Genomic DNA, 19,530 nt, shown 5'->3' on the forward strand with positions numbered 1-19,530 from the left:
TGAAGACTAGGAAAAGGATCAGCAAGTGAAGGGAATTTTTACTTTCCTTTCTGCTTGATTTTTTTCTTTTCACCACAAGGATGAATTATATTTGTGATTTCAGAGGATGATGCTGATGTTGAAGGTGATTGGGGTCAGGGAGGCCTCACCCTGTAGGTCAAAGGTACTTGGTGCAAACTTACAGCTGTTCCTGTGAGTCCCTATTTGTTGATATCCTGATATCTTTTATGCCGATACTTTGAGGCCTTTACCATTTCAAGAAAGTTCTTGACCTTCTTCAGGCTGTCATTACACACAAGCACAGTTAATTGGGTCTTTTCGAGTGCATTAGGATTTGCCCCTGCCCTATAACTCCTACTGCTGCATCACAGACAGAGACAGAGACAGAAACAGCAAGAAGGAAAGAGAGAGAGAGGCAGAGACAGAGAGAGGGCTGTAAGCATGTCTCCAGCCCTGGCCAGCTTTGTGGAGGTGTCAAGGGTCCTATCACTAGGAGCCTAATAACCCTTAACACAGGTGGTTACTTTTCTGAGTTGGTTGCCTGGGGAGACTCCACCAATCTTTGTGGCTCAGAGGGGGTGGGGAGGCAGTGTCCTTGCACCTACAGCCCAGAACCCCACGACTCCATGGCCCACCCTGCCCCACCCTAGAGGGAGCTCACCTAATTCAGAGCACAACAGGGAGGTGTGGGGGAGCACTTGCCCTTGGGCAATCAGAGGCCCCCCAGCCCCATTAGGAAGCATGTATGTGTATCCTGAGCTGAGGGCTTTGGAGACACCATGAGCTGTGCTAGGCACTTCCGGTATTTTTTCATGTAATATGCCCATTGCCCCCTGTGTGTCAGGTACCGGCATTCTTCACAGCTCTCCTGATGGCACCAAGGCCACTCGAGGTCACACAGCCATAAAGGAGAAGAGCCAGGAGGGCTGCCCCTTCTCCCCACCCCAGCAGATTCCTAGACCCATGACTTCACACAAAGACCCTGGCAGATCCCATCCTTATGATTTTAGGAACCAAGCCCAAGCCATCCGCTGGAAGATGCAGTTAGACCTTCAACTGCTTTGATTCTTGAGTTGAAGACCCAGAAGATGCTGTACTGTCATGGGTTCATAACCACAGTTCAAGGCTCTAGGGGTGGAAATGAACCCAGACACTAGCTTATAATTTCCTGCTTTTGGAATTTCTTTTGGCATTCCCTATTCTCCGGTCTAGACTCCAGGCTGGCTGTTGCTGAAGGAACACCACTCATCTCCAGATGCTTAATTCCAGTTCTCCTTTGTTGGAAAAAGAATGCTCTTCCCTTCGCCAGGGTAGGATGCTACATACAGAGCAGAATGGTTTGCCAATCCCATGGTGAACCCTATGGTGAGCTGTAAAATCCAGAAGTTGAAGCTGAGAATTAGGTTAACCCTTACTGGACCTTCCCATCACCACATTCTGTATTGCAGTAATAGTTTTCACTGAAATATGCACATGGCCTGATTAACAGTCATCATGGAACCAAGAAGCATGGACCGAGTCATAAACCATGGGGAAGAGCCCTTCCTGCCCCCGTCCTCAGCACACTATGCAGACTAAATCGTTGTTCATATTCACAACGTTCCAAGGGTTGGTATTATTTGTATGCCCATTTTATCACCTAAAAAGAGGTTTAATAATTCACCGAAAATTGCACACCTGGAAAATAAGAAATGCGAAATTAAGCCACAAAGCCTAAGATTTTACCATTGTAACATTCAGCGTAGCTATTGTCATGGATCAAAAGGACTGCCATTCAGGTACATTGTTACCAACCCCAAATTTTCAAACTAAGCACTCCTCTCTCTCTAGAATGCAAAAATGAGCCTCTTTTCAGACTAAACACTTTCCATCCCAAGGGTTTTGTTACCTTCAGATCTATTTTCTCTGGAATTCATTACACGGATCTGCTAGTTGACAATAAACTCTCTAAATAATGTGACGAAACCAGACAAACTTAGAAATAAGGCATCATGGAAAAGGTGCTACTTTTAAGCCCCCTTTATTTTCTTTAAAAATTTTATTTATTTATTTGCCAGAGAGAAAGACAGAGCGAGAGAGTACAAACAGGGGCAGCAGCAGAGGGGGAGGGAGAAGCAGGCTTCCCACTAAGCAAGGAGCCCGTTGCAGGGCTCGATCCCAGGACCCTGAGATCATGAGCCAAAGGCAGACGCTTGAGGACTGAGCCACCGGGGCACCCCATCCCCTTTCATTTCTGATGGAGAACCGATGACAAAACCAACTAAGCTAGCAGCAAAGGAAGGATAATATTCTGACAGTAGGAACTATCTTAAAATCATTTTAGAAAGGATGGCATTTACAGTCCCTTTTAGACATTCGAGACGGCTTTGGTTGCTGTGTTTTGGGGACACAAAACAAGAAAGACTGAAAGGACACGTCCAGACTGTGTGGACAGGCATCAAACGTGCTGGTGTGGGAACACGTGCTGCGAAGCCACGATACCTTCTAGGAGAGGAGTCAAATCCCAGGAGGACGTTCATCAGGTTTGCCAGTGTTTTTTATTCGTTTTTTCATAAAATGATTAATGATGCGAAGATTAAGGCGCACCTCTTTCCCTCAGGGGTCCTTGGGCTGAAGGTTTGTCAGCCACTGTCACCACCCCGGGCTCTCCGGGGCCCTCTTGAACACAGAAAAGGCTTTGTTATAGGAATTAGCCTCCCGACCTGAGCTCTGAAAACCACTTCACTGAGGCAATGTCGTCGCCATGGTTACAGGGCCCTCCACTGCGGTTTCCACACCTCACCACAAAATCCCCAGGGGGGAAAAACAAATAAAACTCAAAGCTGGGCCACATGCTAGTAAATTAGTCTAGATTATTAGTCGTTGAGGTCAAATATAAAAAAAACTATTTTGGAAGAGGGAAGAAATATGCAAAGAGGATTTTAGAAAGCCATCTGTAATTGCTGAGCTATTTGGAGTTTCAAATCGACAAATAGGGTTGTCAGGAAAAATAAATGCTTTCCCGGTTACAGATATTTCTTTGAAAACAGACTGGTTCCTTAGTGCCTATTCATGCAATTTCTACTGGTTTTATTCCTGAATGGAGAACCACTGTGACCCTCTGAGTCAGGAGAAGAATCCCTCTGGGTGTCAGTATTGAGAGCTCACAGCACCGTGGTCTTAGCAAGCGGAATTTGTGCTTTTATGTAAGTGGCGTTACATTACGTCTATTTTATGTCTTGGTGGGGATCCCACAACGAGTCACTTCAATAGGGAAAAGGGAAAAAACACTCCTCTTCAAACATGTATTTCTGATATAATAAAGTAAAAGTAAGAGTAACAATCTAAAAACCATCATTTATTCTTTCCCAGAGACCAGAATTGCTTGTAATGAATCACAGATGTTCCATATTGGATCCTAGAGGAAAACAAAGGTCCTGGGGAATGGCCAGATCCTGGAAGAGCTGCGGGAGGGCTCTCTGGAGAGATGGCCATACGCCAGCCCCACGCACCAGCCGTGGTGAGTGATGCAGAAGGAAATGACCAGCTCCACATGGGCCAGAATCTCGACTGTCATTATGAAAGTAAGGTCGACCCATAAACTACCTAAAGATGGCACAGTACGAGGGCGGTTACTATTTACCTTGAAATTTTGCAAAATTTACAACAAGGCCTGAGGACAACTGAATCATGCCAAGAGGGGAAGCCATGTGCTTTTTTTATGCAAAATTCAGAGTTAAGGGTAAGTGGCTCTACGGAGCCATAGACACAACCATGCCCACAGTAGTTAAGAACCCAAGCTTTGAAGTCGGGCAAATCTGGAGGGCAAACCCCAGCCTTGAGAGCCAGGAGAACTTAGGTGTGTTATGCCCCAATAATGGGTCCGTGATTAAAGGAGCGAGACTGATACAAAGAGAAGGTCAAGCAAAGCTTTATTTCGCGCCAAGCATCAAGAATCTAACCGAACATTCGGGGCCACACCTCTTACAAGAGAGGGCGACCCTTCTCTGTTTCACAGTCTAGCTTTTAAGGGCAAAGGCCATGCGGTCGGGCCTGGCCACGCACAGGTGGCCAATGAGATTGTAACACACACAGGAAACTCCACAGTGATGCTAGGCGACCAATTGAGTTACAATTTACCCTAGTAGACATTTGAACCACCCTATTACACCTTGATTGGGATTGGCGCCCAAAAGGCTCCCAAAGAGTGGGGCCCATACTCCTTGGTAACCAGGGAGACAGTATGCATTCCCCCCCCCCACTGATCGGATGTCTCCACCTGGCCTGACCCACCTTTGTATCTGGGCTTTGTTACCTGAAGCTGGTTTATCCCCTGGGGGAAGGGGAGCAGGGACAGTTTCTAAATAGGTCCTTACAAGGTGAGCTGCACATTGTTTTTGAGCATCAAACTCCTTGAGGCAAAGTGGGGATGGTAACACCAACTGTGTGACTTGGCACGAGGCTTGGAACACAGTAACGGTCAGTAGGTGGGGGCTGTACTATCCATAGGAAACAAGAAGGTGGAGGAGGAGGTGGGTTGGAGAAAGAAGGAGGACAGGAAGAAGGGGGGAAGGAGCAGGGGGAGGAAGGAGAGATAGAGATGGAGAGGTAAGGAGGAGGAGGCCAGGCAGGAGGAAGAGAAGGAGAGAAGGGAAGAAGAACCAGAGGGAGACCAGGTGGTGGGAGGAGTTCCAGCATCTACAACATCTTGCTGAGTATAAACAGGCGGTGGGGGTAGGTCAGTGGTGGCTTCTAGATACGGGTTCAAACCCCGACTCTAACATGTGTATGTTCACAACCCCTGGACCATCTCTGTTAGTTCCAGAATTTACCATTTGGTCTTCCCTTCAGACCACATCAGTTCACTCTTTTGCTTATAGTGACTGAAGGAAAGGACTCAGCCAACTCCCTCCCCCAAAACAGGAATATTAAGTAGGAGACTCCAGCTTGAGGTGTTTCTGCAACCTTTCATCTTCCCCTGTTCCCTTTCTCCTCTTATCTCTGTGGAATCATCATTCTATTTCGATGTCCATTCTCTAGAGCATAGCCAAGAAGGGGGCCTCAGCGGCTGGGCTGTTCCTTAGAATTACTCAGGGCCACTAAGCCATCTTCCTCGTGGAGGGCAGTAAAACCAGGAACTGGCTGGACTTCTGGCCACAAGAAATGTAAGAGGTCATCTGCTGCCATTGGCAACATTTATTGGCTTCAGAACTAGGCCTGGGAGGCAGAGGGCAAAGATGTCCGAAGAAATGAGACTTAAGGAAACAATGCTGCCCTGATTTTCCATCTTTTGTGGAGATATTTCCATGGAATGTTTTAAACTAAGAACCAGAGTGACTTCCCGGGTTCCAAGAGCAAGGTAGCTGTGCCATTCCAGGACTCTGGAATGGCAGATCCATCTCTGTGTGTGTGTGTGTGTGTGTGTGTGTGTGTGTGTAAGTTAAGTATTTGAAACATAATTTACAGATTGTTAGAAATCAACTCTCATTTTGCACCCCATCAATTATTTTATTCAATCACAATCTATATCGTCTAGAATAATGAAGAACTGTCCACATTGACAGTCTCCAACATAAGAACTTGACCAGTTCTGAAGGTATACAGAGGAGAGATGCCAGGTGTCAGCCAAAATTTAGCAAGAGCTCATAATATAGCTCAATCATTTTACAGTGTACCTAAAGCAACAGTTAATTCCCTAGAAACACCACAAGCATTCTATGATACAGGTCAGCCTGGTGTTTTTCAGGACCTGTTCAGCATCTTCACGGACTTAAGATTCGTTCAGACTTGGCTGCTACCTGGCAGCTGTCATTGCTTTCAGACCATCTCCTCAATGTGTGGCCCCCCTGTGCGGTCTCCCCACCATTGGCCTCCCGGCCCATTCCAGCAGTATTCCCAAGTACTTTCAGGTTCCCCAAACAAGGCATTTCGGGATTATCTAGAGACCTGAGATCTAGGATCTAGTGCTATTCACTCTCCTGATGTATTAGCTATGGCTTATTTTCTGTATGTGATGCTCTGACACGGGGGCCTTGCTGACCCTGGAGAGACTATCTTTGCAGGACCAATTCCTAGAGACAGTAGACAATTTGCATGCTTTTCAAATGCAAACCCACCAATCCAGAGCCCACACCCCTGAACACTTTCTCTCATACTCTGGGCCACTTCCGCCTGCCCTCATCACCTGGGGCCAGGTATCAAACAATGAGGGACAGCCCCTATGCCCCAGAGTCTGCAGAAATTATTCCAACTAGCCTGTCCTATGCCTGGTTACCCCACAAGGCCATGTCTTTCCTGCGGGAACCATAGTAAAAGCTCCTGCCCCCATTTCTCCCTCCCTCTCCCTTGTCTCCTGACCCAGCTGGTACTTCTCTGTGTGCCCCCTCCTCTGGGAGCTGTAAGTTACAAACTACCATTTCAATTGCAATTGTCTCCTGATCTATTGGCCTTACTGAGTCTCGTGTTTCCTATCAACACACTGTATTTGAAAACATCAAGGAAACCAAGTTTTCCTAGAAGGAAGGGAGTCAAGGATTGAGGTTCATTGCTAGGACCACGCAGTTGTAAGCAAATTGGCCCCAGAAAGGAATCTTCAGTCATCCCTATAAGAATGGTTTTCCATCTTACAAAAGTTTTCCATCTGTGCTAACATTTTCAGTCCAAATATTGGGTCCCTACTTCTTACAGTGATCTACCACAAAAACATCCCATTTTTATTCTCTTTCCCTTTCTGAGCCACCATCTTTTTATCATCTTTTTGAGATGACTTTCTTGTGCCAGCTTTAATGTATGTATAGTTACATTTATGCAATTATTCAACACATTTATTGAGCACCAACTATATGCACTGTTCTAGGCCCAAGGGGTACAACAGTAAATAATACAGACAAAAATCTCTAATCACATGGAGTTTATAATCCAGTGGGACAAGCCAGACAGTAAGCAACATGAATAAATGGTATGTTGAGTTGGGCAGGAAAGGGAGAATATATATGCCAAGAGGTTGGGGAGTTCACATTTTTTTTATAACAGCCTCATTGAGATATAATTCAGACATCATAAAATCCACCTTGTACACTGGCCAGTTCTGCGGTTTCTCATGTATTCACAGAGTTGTTCACACATCCCCACTATCTACTTCCAAGACATCCTCATTTTCCATCCCTTCCCCAAAAAACACCATAACCATAAGCATCCCCTCCCTGTTGCCCTGTGTCCCCAGCTCCCAGCAACCACTTATCTACCTTCTGTCTCTGGACTTGTCGGTTATGGGAATTTCACGTAAATGGAATCAGACAATCTGTGGCTTTTTCTGTAGCTTCTTTCTGTCAGCATAATGTCTTTAAGGTTCGTGTATGTGGTAACATATGTCTGTATCCCATTCCTTGTCATGGATGAATATTCCATTGTATGTACACACGTAACATTGCACCATATGCATTTACTGCAATTAGTTTATCCACTCTTCAGTTGATGGATACTTGGGTTTTTTTCTACTTTTTGGCTACCGGGAATATGCTGCTGTGAACATTTGTGCACGAAGTTCTGTGTGGGCTCCTGTCTTCAGGTCTCTTGGGGATATACCTAGAAATGGAGTTGCAGGGTCATACAGCGACTCTACGTTTTTGCCTTTGGGGAGACAGTTCTATTCTGAATCAGGTGATCTAGGGAGGCCTTGTTGATAAATGACATCAAGCAGACCTGGGAAGGAGGTGATCTAAATAAGCCCTATCTAGAGATGGCAGCCAAGCACACTAGCAGGGCTGAATTAGAAAGAAAGGGAGGGAGCTACATGTTCACCCTCGATGCATCACATTTAAATGGCAACCTGTTAAGACCCTTATCATCAAACGGGCCATATATTCCAGCCTCCTGAACGTAACCTCTTACCCCAATTTATCCACAGTAATTTCCTTCACCGATTGATTCAGATTTCATCCAGTGTCATCTGCGATTCTGTCTTCCCCTGAAATAGTTCATGAAGGAATGCACAGCCCATGCATGCCCCATGATGATACAAGATTAAGTTATAGACACGTTGTGTTGGGGGGGGGCGGGGCATGAATAGGTACCCTGCTGCTCCTGCCAGATAAAGGAAGGCTAACTGGGAAGTTCTGTTATTGCCCACATCCCCAGCCCCGCTGAAGTCACCCGGCTGATGCCTGAGCAGCAGCTGCGTGACCAGACCCAGCAGGCTGGAAAGCTGTTCCTCTACAGACAGGCTCGGGATCACGTCTTCTTTCTGCCCCCGTCAAACAAGAGAACAAGAGAGTGAGCAAATGTGCTTGGCCACTTGCTTCTCCTGGGAGTCTTGATTGCAGCACCTGTCCCATGATGGCCTGGGGCTTATGGTTCAAGAGGGCAGTGGGAGTTCTAAACAGTGTGTGCTGCTAGGAGGGACTAACTGGGCCCTGAGGAGAATGGAGAGGCTGTGGAGGCTGCACTGAGGAACAGATATGGTCGTTAACATAGGAAGGGTGAGGTTTGTCTGGTTACGAAATGAGCAAACACATTCCAGGAGAGAGAATAGCAGGGATGAAGGCTCAGACACTGGAGAGACACAGGGCATAGGAAAGGAGAGGAAAGGAAAGAGAAGGGAAGGGAAGGGAAGGGAGATTAAGAAAGAAAGGAAAGGAAAGGGAGAGGAAGGAAGGAACGAAGGAAAAGAAAGAAAGGAAGGAAGGGAGAGAGGAAAAAAAGGGAGAGAGAAAGGAAGGGAGGCAGGAAAAAAGAAAGAAATTAACTACAGCCAGGTTGTGGTGGGGAAATGCAGAGAGATAAGCAGTTTTGAAAAGCACAGCCACATCACATACAGCCTTGCTGGACATTTAGAGCAATCTGGACTTCGTGCTAAAAGCTAGAGGGTGGCCAGGGAGGATTTCAAGCAGCGAGGTGACATGGTAAGGTTTGATGTGGCTGACGATCGTGGACGCAGCACGAGTGAGACTGGAGGCCAAGCGCTCAGATAAATTCCCAGTCCTCCCCACGACATTGGATGCAGCCCCCAGGCCCACCCGAGCATGCTGCTTTGGGACCTTGTAATATCCAGATTTGAGTCCCTGTTTGGCACAACTCTATTTAGTAGGAAAAGCACAAATGCTCCTTGAGAGAACAGGTATACCACAGTGAGCCAAACATGACAGTCAGGATTAGACCAAGTCCAAATTCAGCCACAGGAACGTTGTCAGTATTTCCAAAAGGATCCACAGTAGAAGCATTCCTTTGCCTTTCCTTCCTTGTTCCTTTTTTTTTTTACTTAGAAAGTCCGTCCAATCAAAGGACTGGAATTATGCCACTTGTCTTAGGACACAAAGCAACTAAGATCCATGCCCATGTACATACTATATGGACGTGTGAAATGAAGTTTTTCTATCCACTAAACTAATATTTCACCAAGATCATATTTGCCCTTGGAAAATTCACAGTGGGGGCAGGCTTTCTCCTTTGTGCGAAACAGGAACTTGAGCCAAATTTAAGTAAATCTTAAAGGACAGCTGATCTTACTTGACATCAACATCATCCTGGTAAAAAGAAAGAAGAGTGTGGGACCTCTATTACATCATTATTTTTCATAAAACTTATCTATAATTGCACCTTTGAGAAGATTCTTATTGTTGCTTGCAAAAAAAAACTTTCCAGTTCTTAGGTATATTTCTAGTTTCTTCCTTCGTCTTCCCCAAGATAAACCAAATGAACCTTTAGCCAAGATTAAACATCCACAAAGGAAATACCGTTACATGGAACTCTTTGCAATCTTAGAAAACTGTGTCCACCATCTGTAATCATTTCTCCCGGGGTCTATGTGTGATTACAGGAGGAACTGGTGGCTTGAAGCACTGCCTCGGTGGGAGCTATGTGTTCCCTCTGGAAGCTCCCTGCTCTCCCTCCCCCTCAGTGTTTCCATCTCTGGTATCATAATACTCTTCCAACACACGCACACACATGCACGCACACACACCACAACACCTACCTTTCCAGCGTCACTTCCTGACAGTTTTAGAATAAATTCTGCTATTGCTTTTGTCCCTAAGCTATGTTAACTTATCAGGGAAATACAACCTTATCAGGGAAAAGACTGGATCGGAAGGCTAGGAATCATTGCTTTCATCGTTAATTAAAACCAAAGTTCCAGGGGCACCTGGGGGCTCAGTGGGTTAAGCATCTGCCTTCAGCTCACATTGTGATCTCAGGGTCCTGGGATCGAGCCCTGCATCGCATGGGGCTCCCCCTTCTCCCTTTGCCCCACCTCCCCACTTGTGCTCTTCCTCTCTCTCTCTCTCTCAAGTAAATAAATAATATCTTTTTAAAAAATCAAAGATTCAAACCCCCAGGGACTTACAGCTTTTCTGCCCAGAAAAACTGTACTTCGTTGCGTTCAGTTGATTTTCAACGCAAGATACACAATGACTGCACCTTCCCTCCAACTGCATCAGCTAAGTAGAGACTGTTTAAGTGCAAAATCCAAGCATTAAGTTTTTCTTTTTTTTTAATCAAAGTACAGTTGACCCACGTTACATTAGTTTCATGTAGTTTTTTGTTCTCAAAACCTGTTTCTTCTTTACTTCCTACTATTTTTTTTAATTTTCATTTTTAGACAGCATGCATATGCCCATGTTTCAGAATATCATCTGCAGTGAATGAATCCACAAGAATTCAGCTGGACTCCAGTGCCCAGCATGTCGGGAGCCCTCAGCATGAGGTACTGGCCCCCATTAACCCACTCATCTTTGGCAACAACTGTGAAGTCACTGTTATGTTACCCATTTTACAGATGAGAAAACTGAGATGTTAGGAAGGCACACAACTTGCCTTAATTCACCAAAGATCACACATGTGAGGAAAGAGCAGAACCAAAAATCGAAAGCGAAGCTGTCTGACCCCAAATGCATGCTCAAAACTGCTCTACCATGTCTGCCTACTCCCTGGCACGACCAGAAAAACTTGGAAACAGACATGAATCCAATTTTTTATGCTTAAAGTGTGTCTATGAGGTGTGAAGGAAGAAAGCAATGCTTCGTTGGGGTTTTAAATACCAAAAATTGGGGTGAGAACATGACTACAGAACATGGCCTATACAAGAGCTATATTCAAACTGCACAACAATTTTGTGTCGTGGGAGCCAGCCAAGACGGAAGGGGCCATGGCCAAGGCAACAGAACAGGGCTCTGAAGGCCTCCTGAAGAGATGGGTGCTTACCCTTTAGTTGCTGGATCTGGGGGCAGTGGAGAGGAGAGGGCCCCTGGGGAGGGGCCAGGACAGCACGCTCTTCACCTACTGCTAGAGAAGTAGTTCCACATTTTGTCAACCAGTGTGGTCAACCCAGGGCCATACAGCATGGACTGGGCCAACCTGAGTCCACTCCGTCCTCACCGTGGTACCACGGGCCACACTTAACGCTGGTACCAATTGCTCCCCTGTATTCCATGCCCACTTGGAGGAGGTGGGAGAAAATAAAATCTTAAAGAATAACTGTCTTCCCACAAATTCATTTTCTTCAAAACATCCTGGAGGCCAAAGAAAAAGGTTTCAGAATAGTCTATGGATATGGTGGAAGCGTCGTTATGCAAGTCAACACAAGAGCCAGATAACTAGTCTAAATTTCCACAAGGTGGCAATTCATAATTAGTTTAATAGTAACACATGATAACATGGGAAATGCAGGTAAATTTCAGCTGATGATTCTCCTTTTTTTAACAAATGGTCTGTGTCCCAAAGTTACAGGCTGACTCAGACTTCACAGCAGCAGGATCTGACCCGCTTCAGTGGCCAGAAAGTCTCTGCTTAGCCCAAGAGGCTCTCTGGAGAACGTCAAGATTTTCCTGCAAATTAAATTGCTTTAATTGTTTGGCTACACCGCTAAAAATAGTAGGGACAAAATAAACCTGGCCTTCGAAGTCAAACAGAGGGTGTGACTGCTACTCCTACTCCTCACTAGCTGTGTGCTCCTAGGGAGCCTGCTTGACTTATCTGAGCCTCCGTTTCCCCAGCTGAAAGTAAAGCTCTATAAAAATAACACTTAGGTCTTAGGATCATTGGAAGGAGTAAAGACAACAATAAATTAAAAATGCTTTAAAGGGTATCTAGTCCATAATGAACACTTCATAAGTATTCCTTCTTTTTTCTGACCAAGATATTCACTTAACACTCAGACTATGCTAAGTCGTGCAGATTGCGTTCTCTAACACCTGCCACATAAATTCTACTGCTTGGTGTTTACTGAAGAGAAATAAAACATTTGTGCACAAAGGGGTGTGTCCACAAATGTCCGTGGCGGCTTCATGCAAAATGGCGAAGAGCTGGACATGACTGCAGTGCGCATCCACAGACCTAGGAACAAACGGACTGGTAATTCCAAACTCGGCAATGAGAAGAAAGAAACCCATGCTGACATTAGCACCAAGATGGGTGCATCTCCAAAGCATTGTGAGGAGGGAAAGAAGCCAGACCAAAAAAGAGTAAATAGTCATTTTACCCATTTCTGTGCAGTTCTACAAAAGGGAGATCTATAGTGTCAGAAAACAGAGTAGCTGTTACCTGGGGAGGGGTTGGAGGGGAGGGAGCAGCTACCAAAAGATCACAGATGATCTCTAAAGGGTAATGGGAATGTTCTGGATCTTGACAGGGGTATGGTTCCATAAAAAACACGATTGTCAGAATGCACCAAACCAGACGGGTCAAGTGGATGCCGGGGGATATAGGAAGCAACATAGCTGGTCTTTGTCTCCAGTTCTGACACAGAGCTCCTAAAACCCTCGGAATTCCCTGAGTGATAAGAGCATCTTTTGTTATTCATAAGGAGCCCCTTTGGATCCCTTTGGACCTGAGGCATGGGAAATGGGAGATGGGAGCTGGTTGCCAGAAAAACCAACCATGTGATTAGAAGTTTGGACCTTTATGCATTACGTAGGAAACCTAGAGAGGAGAAGGGAGCTGAAGGAAATTGGAAGGGGAGGTGAACCATGAGAGACTATGGACTCTGAAAAACAATCTGAGGGTTTTGAAGGGGCGGGGGGTGGGAGGTTGGGGGAACCAGGTGGTGGGTATTAGAGAGGGCACGGATTGCATGGAGCACTGCGTGTGGTGCAAAAACAATGAATACTGTTACACTGAAAATAAATTTAAAAATTAAAAAAAAAATAAAGACAATCAAACCTAAAAAAAAAAAAAAAGCTCAGAAATTGGGGCATCTGGGTGGCTCAGCGGGTTAAAGCCTCTGCTTTCGGCTCAGGTCATGATCCCAGGGTCCGGGATCCAGCCCTGCATCAGGCCCTCTGCTCAGCAGGGAGCCTGCTTCCTCCTCCCTCTCTCTGCCTGCCTCTCTGCCTACTTGTGATCTCTGCCTGTCAAATAAATAAATAAAATCTTTAAAAAAAAAGAAAAAGAAAAAAAGCTCAGAAATTAACCCCAGGAATTAGTGTCAGAACTAAATTGTAAGACACCCAGTTGGTGTCAGAAAATTGGAGAACTGAGTGGTGTTGGGAAAACAGCAGAGCTGCATATGATTGCATAAAATAAGCCTCAAGGAAGTTGACATAAAGAGAAAAATCTACAACCAAGCAAAGAGTTTTTCAAACTGTTCTTTGCATTGGGTCTCCTCGGGGCGAAGGTCCCTAAAACTATACTCAGAGCGGCTCTCCTGCCATCTGATTTTTACACTGGAGATCCATTTGAATAGAGAGGTCCATGGCTTAAAAACATATTTGAAACCCACCGGTTCCTTTATAAGTCTGTTGGAAGTAATCAGTCTGGTTGGCCCATGCCCGTGAGGGAACAAGGGCTTGGCTGTTTCCTGGAGTCTAGATTCCTCCTGGGCAGCATTTTCTACACCCAGCTGCACATCTAACCCTCTGAGGAGCTTCCAAAAATACTCTGGTGCCTTCTCCATGGATCAAAGACACTGTCACGGTACAGAGTCCCCAGCGATTCTAGCCTGGTGGAGAGCCATCGCTTGGTGTGCTCAGGAGCTACCCAGAACTCCCAGTCCCCTGCCTAAATATTTCACAGAGAACCTCTTCATACCAGCGAAATCCCTCGTAGCAACTCTGAGTCACTCAAGCTGACCGGTTGGTGGATTTCACCTCACAGTATCTCAATCCCTGAATCTAGTTAAAGGCTGGAGAATCTCTCTACCCCTTAGAGCAACCTAAAATCAGGTTGCATTTCTCTGCTTTATTTTGCAGAATCTGAAAAGAAAGTAACCTCTGAGTGTGAGGTTTTTAATGGGAGCTTTATTTCCCTCCCTAGATAATTTGTTTCCTTTCAGCCACAGACGAACGTTATTTATAAAAGGAACACAGAGAACTCTGATCTGCTACAAAACCAGCCAACTAAAATTCATGCCCTGGGACTAAAGCATATTTCGCCTCATTAAATCTTCCTCAACGAGGAGCCAGAAGGAACCATCCTCCGGGCTAAAAATACCGTGCAGAGCTCGTTGCGACACCAGCGCATCCTTCAGTGGCCGGTGACAGCTAAGCCCTGGAGGAGATCTGAGTGTACCCTTCAGCATCAGCGAGCGGAGTGTACCCAAGGACGACCAGACTGGAAAAAGCAGATGACAATTATACTTTTTTCTCTCTGCAAACTAAGGCTTTGGATCGGAAGCCACCAACTGACTGCTAGAGCGCTCTGGGCTGACAGCGCTCCCCTTCCCTCTGTAACAGGGGCTGCGGTGGATGCAAGCAGCCCAAGAATCTGAGAATGAAGGGGATGGAGTTGCCCCCCTGTTGGTTCAACTAAGAAATCAGCATGTGTGGATCACAGCTGAGAAGTTCCAGTCCCCTCCCTCCAAGGCCTGAACGTCATGACCATGGCACTGAGTCTAAAGGCAGAACACGAGGACCATCGGGGTCCAGGGAAGGATGTGCTCTGAGGACAAGGCACGCACTGCACTGCCCAACGGGGAACAGCCCAGGGGACGCGGCCACAGTCAAGGACGGAGAGAACAGGGTTTGTGGGGAAGGCTGCTCCGGACCATGGGGCGGAACCCAGGTAGATCTCAGTCCCAGTCTGGCCATCTCTGGGCTGTGTGACCTTATAGGAGCATGGAGCACCTGCCCTCACACCTCCCTGCTGCCTCACTTTCCTAATCTGTCAAATGAGGATGTCGTCCCCATCATCAGATTACCATAGGGATTACGTGAAGCCCTTAATACAGAGCCTGACTCACTGCAGGCACCCAACAAATGTTAGCGAATAAACACACGAGGAAACACAATAACCACAGTGGCCTGATTTTATTCCTAAACTGTGAGTTTGACTCGTGTGAGCGGGTGAGAAAGGGGGCATGCTCCGGCGCCAACAGACTGTCTGCTAGACATGAACCCGTTCCACCCAAGCTACTCCTTGATCCCATAGGCTCCTACCTGGCCAAGTCCTTCCCCACATGTATTCTCCCCCCGAGAGCATCATGGTGCCTGTGAACAGTCCCCAGACTTCCAGCTCTGGAAAACAGCCTGACCTGCTGATATGTTTTCAAGATTTCACAACTCATTTTTCCTACTTCCAACAAAGTCCCTCCAAAGCAAACATAAAAAAGGAAAGCTGAAGCTCTTAGACAATCGTGAAAGGCATGCTTTCGTGAGGACATGAGGGTATCTCCGAAGAGCTGGAAATACACAGGATTAGGACCGAAGGGCTGGAGTGGGGAGGGACAAGCAGTGGCTTGGCTCATCAGCATTCGGTCTATACTCCTGGGAGGAGCTGTTTGGAGGCTGCAGGAAGATCCTGAACCTTTCCCCAAAGTACCCATAGACAGTCGTTGGCTGAGTTTAGACTCCTTCCACGGAAGGCAAGGGTGTGAAATTCAAACAATCAATTACTGGTTTAATGGCATTTAAAGATGCACAACATAAACAATGAATCTTGGAACACTGAAAAAATAAAATTTAAAAAAGTAAAAATAAAATAAAAACAATGCACAGCATTTTGCCCAAGATACACTATCTTGGATAAAAGCGTGATAAATGGTTGCACTAATTAATTGGCCAGTTGACATGCAGGGTTTCTGTCTGTTCTTCCTCTGTCTCGTTGGTGAATCCCCTCCGCCCACCCTTCTGATTTCAAGAGTACCCCACCTTGCCGGAGAAGGGGGTTCTGGGGGCAGCACGCTGGGTCCAGAAGCTTATGTTCTATCACCACCTAATGGCCCTTCTCCATTATTACAACTCACTAGGGTCACCAAGCAGAAGCATGCTTGCACAGGTAGGTGTCCTCCTGAAACTGTTTTGTAAAGGAAACATTTAAAATTTTTCCTCAAGGAACTCTGTAGGCAATACGTCTCATTCTCTTCATGCATCTCTTACCTTTAACCTAGAAAACAAAGAACTCAAAAAACCACACACCGCCTTTATTGCCCATGTGGGATGTGCAAATGAAGACTCCAACCCAAAGAAATGCAAGGGTACCCCAGATGGGAAAAGAGCAGAGGGCAGAAGAGAACAGATCTTGTTCAGGGCTTAGAAAAAGTGCACCTGGATTTTCGTGTAGTTGTTTTTCCACTTAAAAAAGCAAGGGCACCTGGGGGGCTCAGTCAGTGAAGCGTCTGCCTTCAGCTCAGACCATGATCCCAGCGTCCTAGGCTCCCTGCTCAGTGGGGAGAATGCTTCTCCCTCCCTCTCCCTCCCCCTCGTGCTCTCTATCTCTCCAATAAATAAGTAAAATCTTAAAAAAAAAAATCAAATGAGAAACCGTTACTTGGAATCTGGGCCTTCTGTAGACTGATAAACTCACTTGTACCTCTATTAGTTTCAGATCATTAATTATTCCATTTTTCTGGTCTTTTTATCAGAATGACTTAGCTTATTCACGCGGGGTTTTCTTTTGAGTTTCTTTTTTTTTTTTTTTTTACATATTCATAAAGCTGCTTGGTTTCTAGAAATCTCCTATACTGATGAAGTATGTGGAGGTTTACAACAGTATTTAGATACTGCAAACTCCGTACTAGGAACTCAGCAGCCACAGAAGCCACGGAGGCCACGGAGTCGAGCCTGCAAGAAAGCCGGTGCTGTTTACTTGGCATTTCAGACCTGAATGGAGTCCACATTGCAGGAATACTTTCAAGAGAAGGAAGTGAGAGTAAATAAAACTACACTCGTCCAATGTTAATTTTCTGATTACAGAAAGACAATATAAGAAAAAAGGTAAGTGATCACCATTGTTCTCTTGCTCATTATTAGCACAAATAGTTATTTTCATTTGAAAATACAAGAACCAGGAGAAAAATTGGCATCCCGCTAAATAAATCTATCTCCATGTGATTCCACCACCAAAGGACTAAAATTCAGCCCAAGCGACAGCAAAGAGCTTGAGGACTACCTATGACTGGAGTTGTTACTAAGTACACCCGCTCTTGAGACAGAACAACACTTAATGCAATAAAGTACAAAACAGAAATTAATTTTTAATCACATGCATTTTCTTTCCACTCTAGTCTCACTTCATGTTTAGCAAAGAAAGAAATGTTTTTCAGGCAGTCTTCTTCAACAATTGGGCACAAAATATTTTAATTCTCTCCAAAATGCCTCTTTTTGTTACTAGGGTAACAAGAAAAGAGCTGTTGCAGAGTTCCTCTGAGGCACACAACCCCTGCCACCACGCACACGTTCCCAGGTGATACAAACAGGCTCAGCCACAAAATCGATAGGCAGACGGAGGAGGAGGTCAAGTTAATGGCCACCCCATGGGGAAATGCCATGATCACCCTTAAATAGGACCACATCGAGGGGACAAGGTCTTCTGACAGAACGGAAGCAAAGCATGCAGCAAGAGAAAGGCAAGGACTAGCACAGACAGGAGAGAGGAGAGGGGTGTCAACAAAATCTCATCAGGGAGGAAAAATCCCCATGATAGACTGGGATGGGGGGCTTGAGCAGAGAAACGCTTGGAGCCTACCTGGTGCAGACGTCGTCGGAGCTAGACCAGCTCCTGGTGAACTCCGGCATCAGGAGGCACAATGACAGAATCGATCTCTGCAGGTCCCAGCCTGGGGCTGCAAATCAATGAGAAGGAACAGAGGCAGCCACTCCTTCGGTGCAGAACCGTGCAAAGACAATGGGGTACAAATTTATCTGTCCTTACCATCATCCCCACACGTGTGAATGGCAGACTTACATTTAAATAAGGTTTCAGAGAGAATGTGCACAGCTGTGTGGACAATACAAAATAGGACATAACAAGACAACCAGTGTCATTTGAAAACATGGACCGAATAACCAGGACAACCAAAAATGCCCATCCTGGTGCAGACAGAAAGGTTGTGTTAAGAACCTAGACTTGGCAACAGACAGACTGAGTTCAAGCAGAACCACGTAGAGACTATAAATAAAGAAATTAATGTTCCATGGGACAAGAGATCTGCCATTAATCTTTATTTGTATGATTGTTTTATGGAAAGCTCTTTATTTTCAAAGCTCTTTTCAGCTAATTCTGAGCCAAGTGGCAGAAGGAACATACAAAGAAATACTTTTATTACACCACAAAGAGAAGTTCTAAATTTTGAAATCATTTTTCAAAATTGTTTTTTTCTTCCAGGGCATTAGTAAGAAGATCTATTCATGCAGAGCAAAAAAATTTAAAAAAAAAATTTTTTTAAGATTTTATTTATTTATTTGACAGAGAGAGATCACAAGCAGGCAGAGAGGCAGGCAGAGAGAGAGGAGGAAGCAGGCTCCCTGCTGAGCAGAAAGCCCTATGCGGGGCTCGATCCCAGGACTCTGAGATCATGACCTGAGCCGAAGGCAGCGGCTTAACCCACTGAGCCACCCAGGCGCCCCTAAAAAAAAAAAAAATTTAAGCAAAGGCCATGGATGTCAGGCACATGAAAGTATGCATGAGTTGTCTTCACATAGAATTTCACGTTGCTAAGATTAGGTAGACATATCCATGTACATCTAACCACATCAGGTGGTACAATCCTCAGTAAACCCGGGTGTACCGAGAGAGGTGGGCTAGCTTCACGCCAAAGCGTTTTGTTGAGTTTGGTTTGTGAGCAGACAGTTGAAATACTGCTTCGTAGCTTAGGTTTTCTGAAAGAAAGGGAAAATACCAGGGAGAAGACTTCAGGAGAGAAAGCCAGTGTTTCCCACGATCGTCACTATTTCTCATGCTTTAGGGGGAAGTATTCCCTTGGACACTATAAACCATTACTCATCATTTGCTTTCAAATGTGAGGAAAGGAAAAGGAATTCTTTTCATGGAAAACCAGACCAGGTAGATATACCTTCTCTGTACTAACACATATCAAACACCGTAAGGAGACATTGACTAATGTCTCTGATTACAGTTTCCCACTGATATTTCAGATAATGCAGAGGCCGAACCGACGAGCTTAGTCCTGGGAAAGGAAGCCTTAATGGTCCACCCCTCAGCTGGAGGACAGTGTTGAGCAGCAGCCCTTGGAGAATTGTTTCATACTAGAGATCATTTCTCCTGGGCCTTAATTAAGCAGCAATTTCAGACACAGGAAATGAGAATTCCTTCATCGTTCCATTCATTGTTGTGCCTGGCTTCTCCACATTCTCCCTAAAGTCAAATCTTTTCCATTAAAAAGCT

General features: G+C 45.5%; 1 protein-coding gene across 1 annotated transcript in view; it reads right to left on the reverse strand.

Moving 5' to 3' along the window:
* Window positions 1-18,325: 18,325 nt before the first annotated feature.
* Window positions 18,326-19,530, reverse strand: part of SH3BGR (SH3 domain binding glutamate rich protein) — a 54,847-nt gene continuing 53,642 nt past the window's right edge. The window contains exon 7 of the mRNA XM_047719859.1: window positions 18,326-19,004. The gene's annotated coding sequence lies outside the window, so the exon portion shown is untranslated. The remainder of the gene's footprint in view (window positions 19,005-19,530) is intronic.

This window comes from Lutra lutra, chromosome 1 (genome assembly GCF_902655055.1).
Source record: "Lutra lutra chromosome 1, mLutLut1.2, whole genome shotgun sequence".
Taxonomy (NCBI): Eukaryota; Metazoa; Chordata; class Mammalia; order Carnivora; family Mustelidae; genus Lutra; species Lutra lutra.